We start from the raw sequence: 9,716 nt of genomic DNA, 5'->3' as shown, positions 1-9,716 counted from the left end.
GTGGTGGTGTATATACAGTATGTAGTAATCTCCTGAGCTCCCCCTAGTGGTGGTTGTATATACAGTATGTAGTCATCTCCTGAGCTCCCCCTAGTGGTGGTGTATATACAGTATGTAATAATCTCCTGAGCTCCTCCTAGTGGTGGCTGTATATACAGTATGTAGTAATCTCTTGAGCTCCCCCTAGTGGTGGCTGTATATACAGTATGTAGTAATCTCCTGAGCTCCTCCTAGTGGTGGTGTATATACAGTATGTAGTTATCTCCTGAGCTCCCCCTAGTGGTGGTGTATATACAGTATGTAGTAATCTCCTGAGCTCCTTCTAGTGGTGGTGTATATACAGTATGTAGTAATCTCCTGAGCTCCTCCTAGTGGTGGCTGTATATACAGTATGTAGTAATCTCCTGAGCTCCCCCTAGTGGTGGCTGTATATACAGTATGTAGTAATCTCCTGAGCTCCTCCTAGTGGTGGTGTATATACAGTATGTAGTTATCTCCTGAGCTCCCCCTAGTGGTGGTGTATATACAGTATGTAGTAATCTCCTGAGCTCCTTCTAGTGGTGGTGTATATACAGTATGTAGTAATCTCCTGAGCTCCTCCTAGTGGTGGCTGTATATACAGTATGTAGTAATCTCCTGAGCTCCCCCTAGTGGTGGCTGTATATACAGTATGTAGTAATCTCCTGAGCTCCTCCTAGTGGTGGTGTATACACAGTATGTAGTTATCTCCTGAGCTCCCCCTAGTGGTGGCTATATATACAGTATGTAGTAATCTCCTGAGCTCCCCCTAGTGGTGGTGTATACACAGTATGTAGTTATCTCCTGAGCTCCCCCTAGTGGTGGTGTATATACAGTATGTAGTAATCTCCTGAGCTCCCCCTAGTGGTGGCTGTATATACAGTATGTAGTAATCTCCTGAGCTCCCCCTAGTGGTGGCTGTATATACAGTATACAGTATGTAGTAATCTCCTGAGCACCCAGCTTTCAGTGTTTGTGACCTTTGTCACACAGGTTCGTTATCTCCACGGACGGGGGTGCCCCCCATCTTTAAGGCCTGCCCCCCCCCCATTGCTGTGATGGCGACTTTTTCATGTAATAAAGAAATGGTAATAATCTCGTCTCGGCTCTCCTGATACAGAGCAGCGTATCCTCAGCTGTGAGTCTGGTGACAGTAATGATGGCTGCACGAGTAGAATCACTTTGTCTCCTTTATGTACAGGAGAATAAGCTGATGGGATTATGGGAAGCGGCGGGTGCGCTATAAGCACCAATCCAGCACCTTAATCACACATCCTGCCGCAATATCCCGATACAAAGCCTCTTCCCACAGCCGATGTTATGAGAACATGTAGTCCCCATTGTCCCCCTGTAATAAGGGGGGTTCCTGGGGGCCACAACTGCAGGTATACGGGGATGTCGTGGCGGACCGGAGTATGTACGGGGGTGTTGCGGCAGATGTACGGGGGCATGGTGGCGGAGCGGAAGATATATACGGGGGCGGAGCGGAGGATAGATACGGGGATGTCGTGGCGGACCGGAGTATGTACGGGGGTGTTGCGGCGGATGTAGGGGGCATGGTGACGGAGCGGAAGATAGATACGGGGGCGGAGCGGAGGATAGATACGGGGGCGGAGCGGAGGATAGATACGGGGGCGGAGCGGAGGATAGATACGGGGGCGGAGCGGAGGATAGATACGGGGGCGGAGCGGAGGATAGATACGGGGGCGGAGCGGAGGATAGATACGGGGGCGGAGCGGAAGATAGATACGGGGGCGGAGCGGAGGATAGATATGGGGGTGTCGTGGCGGAGCGGAGGATAGATACGGGGGTGTCGTGGCGGAGCGGAGGATAGATACGGGGGTGTCGTGGCGGAGCGGAGGATAGATACGGGGGCGGAGCGGAGGATAGATACGGGGGCGGAGCGGAGGATAGATACGGGGGCGGAGCGGAGGATAGATACGGGGGCGGAGCGGAGGATAGATACGGGGGCGGAGCGGAGGATAGATACGGGGGTGTCGTGGCGGAGCGGAGGATAGATACGGGGGCGGAGCGGAGGATAGATACGGGGGCGTCGGGGCGGAGCGGAGGATAGATACGGGGGCGTCGGGGCGGAGCGGAGGATAGATACGGGGGCGTCGGGGCGGAGCGGAGGATAGATACGGGGGCGGAGCGGAGGATAGATACGGGGGTGTCGTGGCGGAGCGGAGGATAGATACGGGGGCGTCGGGGCGGAGCGGAGGATAGATACGGGGGCGGAGCGGAGGATAGATACGGGGGTGTCGTGGCGGAGCGGAGGATAGATATGGGGGCGGAGCGGAGGATAGATACAGGGGCATCACTGTGTAAGGGTTGTTGCGGGGGGGGGGTCAGTTGTAGCAGTTTGTATCCATTCACTGACGAGAAGCGGAGACTGTAGCGATGGGAGTACAGAAGCAGAGTAATGAGAGGAGAGCGCTCCTGTGCTTGTGCTGTTCAGGATCTCTGCCCTGTCTGAACGCAGCTCTAAGGAGTCACAGAGACCTCAGTGATGGAGGATGAGCCCCCCGGCGCCTGCAGCCTTATTACAGGTGACATCTTTATATACCTCAATGAGAACACCGCCAACGCCAGCCGTCACTGCAGCACCCAGTGTATATATATATACCAGCCGTCACTGCAGCACCCAGTGTGTGTATATATACCAGCCGTCACTGCAGCACCCAGTGTATGTATATATACCAGCCGTCACTGCAGCACCCAGTGTGTGTATATATACCAGCCGTCACTGCAGCACCCAGTGTGTGTATATATACCAGCCGTCACTGCAGCACCCAGTGTATGTATATATACCAGCCGTCACTGCAGCACCCAGTGTGTGTGTATATACCAGCCGTCACTGCAGCACCCAGTGTGTGTATATATACCAGCCGTCACTGCAGCACCCAGTGTGTGTATATATACCAGCCGTCACTGCAGCACCCAGTGTGTGTATATATACCAGCCGTCACTGCAGCACCCAGTGTGTGTATATATACCAGCCGTCACTGCAGCACCCAGTGTGTGTATATATACCAGCCGTCACTGCAGCACCCAGTGTGTGTATATATACCAGCCGTCACTGCAGCACCCAGTGTATGTATATATACCAGCCGTCACTGCAGCACCCAGTGTGTGTATATATACCAGCCGTCACTGCAGCACCCAGTGTGTGTATATATACCAGCCGTCACTGCAGCACCCAGTGTATGTATATATACCAGCCGTCACTGCAGCACCCAGTGTATGTATATATACCAGCCGTCACTGCAGCACCCAGTGTATATATATATACCAGCCGTCACTGCAGCACCCAGTGTATGTATATATACCAGCCGTCACTGCAGCACCCAGTGTGTGTATATATACCAGCCGTCACTGCAGCACCCAGTGTATGTATATATACCAGCCGTCACTGCAGCACCCAGTGTGTGTATATATACCAGCCGTCACTGCAGCACCCAGTGTATGCATATATACCAGCCGTCACTGCAGCACCCAGTGTGTGTATATATACCAGCCGTCACTGCAGCACCCAGTGTGTGTATATATACCAGCCGTCACTGCAGCACCCAGTGTGTGTATATATACCAGCCGTCACTGCAGCACCCAGTGTGTGTATATATACCAGCCGTCACTGCAGCACCCAGTGTGTGTATATATACCAGCCGTCACTGCAGCACCCAGTGTGTGTATATATACCAGCCGTCACTGCAGCACCCAGTGTGTGTATATATACCAGCCGTCACTGCAGCACCCAGTGTATGTATATATACCAGCCGTCACTGCAGCACCCAGTGTGTGTATATATACCAGCCGTCACTGCAGCACCCAGTGTGTGTATATATACCAGCCGTCACTGCAGCACCCAGTGTATGTATATATACCAGCCGTCACTGCAGCACCCAGTGTATGTATATATACCAGCCGTCACTGCAGCACCCAGTGTATGTATATATACCAGCCGTCACTGCAGCACCCAGTGTGTGTATATATACCAGCCGTCACTGCAGCACCCAGTGTATGCATATATACCAGCCGTCACTGCAGCACCCAGTGTATGCATATATACCAGCCGTCACTGCAGCACCCAGTGTATGTATATATACCAGCCGTCACTGCAGCACCCAGTGTGTGTATATATACCAGCCGTCACTGCAGCACCCAGTGTGTGTATATATACCAGCCGTCACTGCAGCACCCAGTGTATGCATATATACCAGCCGTCACTGCAGCACCCAGTGTGTGTATATATACCAGCCGTCACTGCAGCACCCAGTGTGTGTATATATACCAGCCGTCACTGCAGCACCCAGTGTGTGTATATATACCAGCCGTCACTGCAGCACCCAGTGTGTGTATATATACCAGCCGTCACTGCAGCACCCAGTGTGTGTATATATACCAGCCGTCACTGCAGCACCCAGTGTGTGTGTATATACCAGCCGTCACTGCAGCACCCAGTGTGTGTATATATACCAGCCGTCACTGCAGCACCCAGTGTGTGTATATATACCAGCCGTCACTGCAGCACCCAGTGTGTGTATATACCAGCCGTCACTGCAGCACCCAGTGTATGTATATATACCAGCCGTCACTGCAGCACCCAGTGTGTGTATATATACCAGCCGTCACTGCAGCACCCAGTGTGTGTATATATACCAGCCGTCACTGCAGCACCCAGTGTGTGTATATATACCAGCCGTCACTGCAGCACCCAGTGTGTGTATATATACCAGCCGTCACTGCAGCACCCAGTGTGTGTATATATACCAGCCGTCACTGCAGCACCCAGTGTGTGTATATATACCAGCCGTCACTGCAGCACCCAGTGTGTGTATATATACCAGCCGTCACTGCAGCACCCAGTGTGTGTATATATACCAGCCGTCACTGCAGCACCCAGTGTGTGTATATATACCAGCCGTCACTGCAGCACCCAGTGTGTGTATATATACCAGCCGTCACCTCATTATCTGCACCCACCCCTCAGCCTGTATTATATATAGCAGGGGGCGGGGCTGTGACTAGCTCTCACACAGGATATACAGGCAGGGGGCGGGGCTGTGACTAGCTCTCACACAGGATATACAGGCAGGGGGCGGGGCTGTGACTACCTCTCACACAGGATATACAGGCAGGGGGCGGGGCTGTGACTACCTCTCACACAGGATATACAGGCAGGGGGCAGGGCAGTGACTACCTCTCACACAGGATATACAGGCAGGGGGCGGGGCTGTGACTAGCTCTCACACAGGATATACAGGCAGGGGGCGGGGCTGTGACTAGCTCTCACACAGGATATACAGGCAGGGGGCGGGGCTGTGACTAGCTCTCACACAGGATATACAGGCAGGGGGCGGGGCTGTGACTAGCTCTCACACAGGATATACAGGCAGGGGGCGGGGCTGTGACTACCTCTCACACAGGATATACAGGCAGGGGGCGGGGCTGTGACTACCTATCACACAGGATATACAGGCAGGGGGCAGGGCTGTGACTACCTCTCACACAGGATATACAGGCAGTGGTGGAGGTTGTGTGTTGCTGAGCTCCCTGTGGGGAGGAGTCATGGCCTCAGACCCAGGAGGCGGGGAGGGGAGCTGGGCTGGGTCATCTAGGAGAGTCCCTGGCTTGGAGTTGGGCCTACACCCTGCTGCTGGTGAAGATTCAGGAGAAGACAATGTGACGGCGGCTGCAGCTGTGAGTACTCCAGTCTGGGATAAAGTGATTTATAAGAAGGAGATGGAGATTTCCAGATTACGCGCTGAAATAAAAACTGAAGCAGATTGTAAAATGAAATTAATGAAGTGCGAGCGGCTGGATAACTGTATCAGAGATCTGAATGTCATGAGAGAGAGACATATGAAGGAGATGGGAGCCCCCCATAAAGTACAGAACTGGCCCCCGAACACAAGGAGGGAAACCCGGCTACAGGTGTCCAAAAGGAAGGATGTGATCAGCCGCTGTAATGACTGTAACACTGTGTATGATATTGTATCACAGGGGTCCAGGGGGAGGAGCAATGACTATAACACTGTGTATGATATTGTATCACAGGGGTCCAGGGGGAGGAGCAATGACTGTAACACTGTGTATGATATTGTATCACAGGGGTCCAGGGGGAGGAGCAATGACTGTAACACTGTGTATGATATTGTATCACAGGGGTCCAGGGGGAGGAGCAATGACTGTAACACTGTGTATGATATTGTATCACAGGGGTCCAGGGGGAGGAGCAATGACTGTAACACTGTGTATGATATTGTATCACAGGGGTCCAGGGGGAGGAGCAATGACTGTAACACTGTGTATGATATTGTATCACAGGGGTCCAGGGGGAGGAGCAATGACTGTAACACTGTGTATGATATTGTATCACAGGGGTCCAGGGGGAGGAGCAATGACTGTAACACTGTGTATGATATTGTATCACAGGGGTCCAGGGGGAGGAGCAATGACTGTAACACTGTGTATGATATTGTATCACAGGGGTCCAGGGGGAGGAGCAATGACTGTAACACTGTGTATGATATTGTATCACAGGGGTCCAGGGGGAGGAGCAATGACTGTAACACTGTGTATGATATTGTATCACAGGGGTCCAGGGGGAGGAGCAATGACTGTAACACTGTGTATGATATTGTATCACAGGGGTCCCGGGGGAGGAGCAATGACTGTAACACTGTGTATGATATTGTATCACAGGGGTCCCGGGGGAGGAGCAATGACTGTAACACTGTGTATGATATTGTATCACAGGGGTCCCGGGGGAGGAGCAATGACTGTAACACTGTGTATGATATTGTATCACAGGGGTCCCGGGGGAGGAGCAATGACTGTAACACTGTGTATGATATTGTATCACAGGGGTCCCGGGGGAGGAGCAATGACTGTAACACTGTGTATGATATTGTATCACAGGGGTCCAGGGGGAGGAGCAATGACTGTAACACTGTGTATGATATTGTATCACAGGGGTCCAGGGGGAGGAGCAATGACTGTAACACTGTGTATGATATTGTATCACAGGGGTCCAGGGGGAGGAGCAATGACTGTAACACTGTGTATGATATTGTATCACAGGGGTCCAGGGGGAGGAGCAATGACTGTAACACTGTGTATGATATTGTATCACAGGGGTCCAGGGGGAGGAGCAATGACTGTAACACTGTGTATGATATTGTATCACAGGGGTCCAGGGGGAGGAGCAATGACTGTAACACTGTGTATGATATTGTATCACAGGGGTCCAGGGGGAGGAGCAATGACTGTAACACTGTGTATGATATTGTATCACAGGGGTCCAGGGGGAGGAGCAATGACTGTAACACTGTGTATGATATTGTATCACAGGGGTCCAGGGGGAGGAGCAATGACTGTAACACTGTGTATGATATTGTATCACAGGGGTCCAGGGGGAGGAGCAATGACTGTAACACTGTGTATGATATTGTATCACAGGGGTCCAGGGGGAGGAGCAATGACTGTAACACTGTGTATGATATTGTATCACAGGGCAACCCAGCGAGGGGCTCAGAGACTGTCAAGGGGTTAAATGTGTTAATGACTCCTCCTGTATACGCCTGTTCACACCTGACCCCAGTGACTGTGGAGAGAGCAGAGACTGCAGTAACCTCCGTATTACAAGTGACCCCAGTAATAGAGCCTGAGACTACGTGTAATAGACCTCAAGTGGCCTCCCAGCGGTCTGTAGCCCAGGAGAATAACATGGAGGTCACAGACACAACAGAGGTCGCTAGTGCCAATGTACAGTCACCGGTAGAGGATACCGGCTCCAGCGCACAAAGGCCGCCAGCGGAGGGCCCCGGCGTGCAAAAGCCACCATCAGAGGGCTCCGGCGTGCAAAGGCTGCCAGCGGAGGGCCCCAGCGTGCAAAAGCTGCCAGCGGAGGGCCCCAGTGTGCAAAAGTCGCCAGCAGAGGGCTCCAGCGTGCAAAAGCTGCCAGCGGAGGGCCCCAGCATGCAAAAGCCGCCAGCGGAGGGCCCCAGCGTGCAAAAGCCGCCATCGGAGGGCCCCGGCGTGCAAAAGCCACCATCAGAGGGCCCCGGCGTGCAAAAGCCACCATCAGAGGGCCCCGGCGTGCAAAAGCCACCATCAGAGGGCCCCGGCGTGCAAAAGCCACCATCAGAGGGCCCCGGCGTGCAAAAGCCGCCATCGGAGGGCCCCGGCGTGCAAAGGCTGCCATCGGAGGGCCCCGGCGTGCAAAAGCTGCCAGCGGAGGGCCCCAGCGTGCAAAAGCTGCCAGCGGAGGGCCCCAGCGTGCAAAAGCTGCCAGCGGAGGGCCCCAGCGTGCAAAAGCTGCCAGCGGAGGGCCCCAGCGTGCAAAAGCTGCCAGCGGAGGGCCCCAGCGTGCAAAAGCTGCCAGCGGAGGGCCCCAGCGTGCAAAAGCTGCCAGCGGGAAGTATTAGTCCCGGCACACAGGCTCCAGCGGGGGGCACTAGTTCTGGCACACAGGCTCCAGCGGGGGGCACTAGTTCTGGCACACAGGCTCCAGCGGGGGGCACTAGTTCTGGCACACAGGCTCCAGCGGGGGGCACTAGTTCTGGCACACAGGCTCCAGCGGGGGGCACTAGTTCTGGCACACAGGCTCCAGCGGGGGGCACTAGTTCCGGCACACAGGCTCCAGCGGGGGGCACTAGTTCCGGCACACAGGCTCCAGCGGGAAGCATTAGTTCCGGCACACAGGCTCCAGCGGGGGGCACCAGTCCTGGCACACAGGCTCCAGCGGGGGGCACTAGTTCCAGCACACAGGCTCCACCGGGGGGCACTAGTTCCGGCACACAGGCTCCAGCGGGGGGCACTAGTTCCAGCACACAGGCTCCAGCAGGGGGCACCAGTCCTGGCACGGAGAATCCAGCTGGGGGAGCGGTTTCTGGTGCGCAATTGTCGTGGTCACGGAGATCAAGTGCCCAGAGCACCATAGACTCTAATAGTGGAAGACCGCAGAGACTATTCTCAAGTGTGACGAACCCCACCCCCCAGAGGAGGAATGCCGTGCGGATTAAATAATCGGAATCTTCCTGTACAGGTAGATGGGGTGGTAGGTGCCTCTATTGTACGGAAGGATAGACATTTTAAGGGATAATCCTCACATCCCCACAATCTTTTTAAAACTTTAATTGTGGTAATATGCAAATTTCCTGAAGAGGCTCCTGGGGCAGGGAGTAGCCGGAGCTGAAACTAGACAGCACGACTACTCCACGGCCAAGTAGCCTCCTGCGTCACACCTACCAATACATCTCCTGCTCTGCAGACCGGTCCTGAAGATGTGTTGGTAGGATCCTGTGCTGCTGTACTATTCTTCTCTGCTGACTGCGTTCCACGTGTGGTATCTGACCACTAGACTACCCGACCTGTACCATGCTGCTGTGCCATTATGTCTGATAACAGAGAGTAATAGATTGTATCCCCCCCTGTACAGTCTCCTCTCCCCGGGGTGTAATGGCTGATAACAGAGAGTAATAGATTGTATCCCCCCTGTACAGTCTCCTCTCCCCGGGATGTAATGGCTGATAACAGAGAGTAATAGATTGTATCCCCCCCTGTACATCCTCCTCTCCCCGGGATGTAATGGCTGAGAACAGAGAGTAATAGATTGTATCCCCCTGTACAGTCTCCTCTCCCCGGGATGTAATGGCTGATAACAGAGAGTAATAGATTGTATCCCCCCCTGTACA

The sequence above is a fragment of the Engystomops pustulosus genome, chromosome 7 (assembly GCF_040894005.1).
Source record: "Engystomops pustulosus chromosome 7, aEngPut4.maternal, whole genome shotgun sequence".
Taxonomy (NCBI): Eukaryota; Metazoa; Chordata; class Amphibia; order Anura; family Leptodactylidae; genus Engystomops; species Engystomops pustulosus.
This window is presented reverse-complemented; position numbering follows the sequence as displayed.